This window comes from Anas acuta, chromosome Z, assembly GCF_963932015.1.
Source record: "Anas acuta chromosome Z, bAnaAcu1.1, whole genome shotgun sequence".
Taxonomy (NCBI): Eukaryota; Metazoa; Chordata; class Aves; order Anseriformes; family Anatidae; genus Anas; species Anas acuta.
Genome location: NC_089017.1, coordinates 20,512,503 through 20,516,700, shown reverse-complemented (window position 1 = coordinate 20,516,700; position 4,198 = coordinate 20,512,503). Strand labels below are relative to the sequence as shown.

The following is a 4,198-nucleotide window of genomic DNA, read 5'->3' as shown; positions in this document are numbered from 1 at the left end:
CAGCCCCGGCCATGACCACCCACGATCCTGCCCCTCACTTGTCCTCATGTGGCAACCTTGGCAGCCCTTCTGGGTCTTAGGCACATGCGAGGTGAGATCACAGAACCCAACCCAAGCCAAAAGGCTTCGCAAACCATGATCTTGAGCAGACACAGGTAATGGAGAGACCTCCAATGTGTGCAAACCCATCTGCACAGGCGCTACCTTGTGCCCCCCAGCACCACACTCCACTTGTTGCCTGGTGCCCAGATTGATCAGCACCACACAGTGCCATCAGGCATGCCTGAGGCTGCCAGAATGCCTGCAGGTAATGCAGGAATGCACCAGGAGGTAATGGTGGTTATAGGTACATTAAAGGAGGCTGTAGCGAGGTGGGGGTTGGCCTGTTCTCCCATGTGCCTGGCGACAGGATGAGGGGAAATGGGCTAAAGTTGCACCAGGGGAGGTCTAGGTTGGATATTAGGAAAAACTTCTTTACCGAAAGGGTTGTGAGGCATTGGAATGGGCTGCCCAGGAAAGTGGTCAAGTCACCATCCCTGGAGGTCTTTAAAAGATGTTTAGATGTAGAGCTGAGTGATATGGTTTAGTGGAGGACTGGTTAGTGTTAGGTCAGAGGTTGGACTCGGTGATCTTGGAGGTCTCTTCCAACCTAGACGATTCTGTGATTCACTCAAACCCCAACCTCCAGCAGTGGCCAACCTGCATCTGGAAACTGCGGTTAGGTCTAGGGTGAAATGCCGCTGTGTCGACATGTTTGACACACATGGGTGGCATGCAGCCTGTGTATTGCCATTGCATACCTTCTGTGAATTATTTGCAACTTCTCAGCAAACTAAAGTTGATCACCACCATATACGAGTTTGAAAGTAGGATATGTTCACTCCTCCTTTAGCATAATTCTGCTCTTCTACTTAGTCACTGCAAAGCTCATTGATACTGCCACTTCAGAGGTGCTGTTCCTAAAGACTAAGGGCACAGCCACTCGGATTACTTTGCGACTGCAGCTATGTCTGCCAGGATTTCCATGGTAATATTTTCTAATCACCAATATGATCTATGACAGTCTCCCTAAATAATTTGGTATCCTCTCCAAACTGGCAAATATTGACTTGTTTCATTGCAGCTAATTGATTGAAAGGAAGCACTGCAGAACATAACACTACATACAGTTGTATGAGCTGTAATCCTCAAATATCCATACCCAACACTCCCTCCACACTCCTCCCTGCCACCCCAACCCCCCAAAAAGAGAGAGAGAGAGAGAGAGAGAGAGAGAGAGAGAGAGAAGTACTTGAAAAAGTAGAAGCAGGGGAATGAAGCTTATTCAGAATAGCAACATGTGTGAGGATCTTCTTTCATCTTTAATGCAGTGAGGAAAATACATTCCTCATCTTCACTTTTACTTTCTGCCATTTTAACTTACCTCCCTATTTTAACTTATGTTGCTGTATCACTATTCACACATCTTGAAGGGGCAAGATCGAAAAAACACAGAGAAGAAACCCGTGCTGTGCAACGTTGTGTGGACAAATACAGAGCTTTGAACTTCATGGTAGCCAGTCTAGAAGATTGTAGATGTTGCACAGTCTTTGCAAAGACTGCAATGGAATACATTCTTCAAACCACAAGATGGGAGCACTCCAGGTTCCTGTGCAGTACAAATAGATCCAAAAGCCTTGCAAGGCTTTGGTGGACTTCAGGAGAGTGCCTTTTGTCTTGCTAATTAAATCTGACTTCAGAACTCTGCTTCTGAGAATCTTTGAAACCCTCTATTAAATGAACAACACAGCCTGCTTCCAGCTCTTTTAATCCATTTTCCATTTCTCTATCTTTGTATGTTGTAGAAGTTTCAGTGTACCTTTTTTTAAAACTCTCTTTCAATCTAAAAAAAAAAAAAATGTGTTGGTATTGGTTGAGGATTTTCTGGCGGTTCTGCATGGTATTCCAGACATATAACATATTGTACAATTTCTGGAAGCAGAAACATTTTCTCTATTTCCCAGAGTAGTTTGTATAAATACTGTGTTTGTAGTGATGTCTAGATAATGAGTGTTCTCCACTACTGTATCCTAGTTGCCAGGCTGAGGTGCACTGTCTTCTTAAGTTTAATGGCTTATTGCTGTCAAATGTTGCCTTTTGGTGGAAGGTTGTGTTAAACAATATGAGAATGATGATCAGTATAAAGATGTCTGCCATAGAATCATAGAATCATTAAGGTTGGAAAAGACCTCCAAGATCATCTAGTTCAACCATCACCCTACTACCCCACAAAACCATATCCCTAGGTACCAGGTCCAACCTTTCCCTGAACACCCCCAAGGACATTGATGCTACCACCTCTCTGGGCAAGCCATTCCAATGCCTGACTGCTCTTTCTGAGGAGAAATGTCTCCTCATTTCCAAACTAAACCTCCCCTGGCGCAACTTGAGGCCATTCCCTCTGTTCTTATCACTAGTTACCTACAAGAAGAGGCCGACCCCCAGCTCCCCACACCTTCCTGTCAGGTACCTGTAGAGAGCAATAACGTCTCCCCTGAGCCTCCTCTTCTCCAGACTAAAAAAACCCAGTGCCCTCAGCAACTCCCCATAGGACTTGTGTTCCAGGCCCTTCACCAGCTTTGTAGCCCTTCTCTAGACACGCTCCAGGGCCTTGATGTCCTTCTGGTAGTGAGCGGCCCAAAGGTGAACACAGAACTTGAGGTGCGGCCTCACCAGAGCAGAGTACAGGGGGACGATCACCTCCCTGCTCCTGCTGGCTGCACTATTCCCGATACACCTGGGCACACTGCCGGCTCATGTTCAGGCGAGCATCAACCAACATCCCCAGGTCCTTTTCCTCTGCACAGCTTTCCAGACACCCTGCCCCAGGCCTGTAGCGCTGCATGGGGTTGTTGTGGCCAAAGTGCAGGACCCGGCACTTAGCCATGTTGAACCTCATCCCATTGGCCCCTGCCCATTGACCCAACCTGTCCAGGTCCCTCTGCAGGGCCTTCCTACCCTCCAGCAGATCAACAGTTCCCCCCAACTTGGTGTCATCTGAGAACTTAACCAAGGGTACGCTCAATCCCCTCATCTATATCATCAATAAAGGTATCAAACAGGACATGCCCCAACACCATCTCCTGGGGAACTCCACTGGTGACGGGTCACCAGCTGGATTTCACACCATTCACCACCACTCTCTGGGCCCAGCCATCCAGACAGTTTTCAATCCAGCTAAGAGCGTGCCTGCCCAAGCCATGGGCTGCCAGCTTCTTCAGGAGAAGACTGTGTGGGACCGTGTCAAAGGCTTTGCTGACGTCTATGTAGACTACATCAACAGCCTTTCCCTCATCCACCGCAGGTCACCCAGTCATAGAAGGAGATGAGGTTGGTCAGGCAGGACTTGCCTTTCATGAACCCATGCTGACTGGGCCTGATCCCCCAGTGGTCCCACATATGCTATGTTATTGCATTCAAGATGACCTGTTCCCTCACCTTTCCTGGCACCGAGGTCAGGGTGATAGTCCAGGTCCTCCTTACGATTCTTTTTATAGATGGGTGTCACATTAGCAAGCCTCCAGCCATCTGGGACTGCTCCAGTTGACCAAGATCACTCATAGATGATGGAAAGCAGTCCAGCAATCACATCCAACAGCTCCCTCAGCACCCTGGTGTGGATCCCATCTGGCCCCATGGACTTGTGACAGTCCAGGTAGAGTAGCAGGTCTCTGTTTCCACCAGAACTGTGGGGGGGTTTCTTCTGTTCCCTGTCCCAGACTTCCAGGTCAGGAAGCTGAGTACCCTAAGGATAAGTTGTCTGACTAATAAAAACGGATGTAAATGAGGCATTAAGAACCTCAGCCTTTTCCTTATCCTCAGTAGCCATGTTCTCCTCTGAGTCCAGTAAAGCATGGAGATTCTCCTTGGCCAAATGCCCCTGTAGGAGAACCAAGAATATATTTCACTGCAATAAATTTACTGCATATGTTCCAATTACACTTGAACCTCTTCCACAAGCATGCCATTTCTTGATCCTGGTCCTTTGTAGATGAATGGAGGAATATATTTTCTTTCCAGCTTCTAGGATGGTGGCTTCCCTCTTACTTAGTCTGATGAGACTGTGTGGCCTCTGCTGTAGTGATTAGGAACTGAAACTGGCACTGGGTTCTCTCTTCTTCTTTCAGATCTCTTAATTGACATATCTAATATGTCACTT

General features: G+C 47.4%; 1 pseudogene; it reads right to left on the bottom strand.

The window, feature by feature from the left end:
* Positions 1-2,211: 2,211 nt before the first annotated feature.
* LOC137848223 (uncharacterized) lies at positions 2,212-2,926 on the bottom strand (annotated as a pseudogene).
* Positions 2,927-4,198: the final 1,272 nt, after the last annotated feature.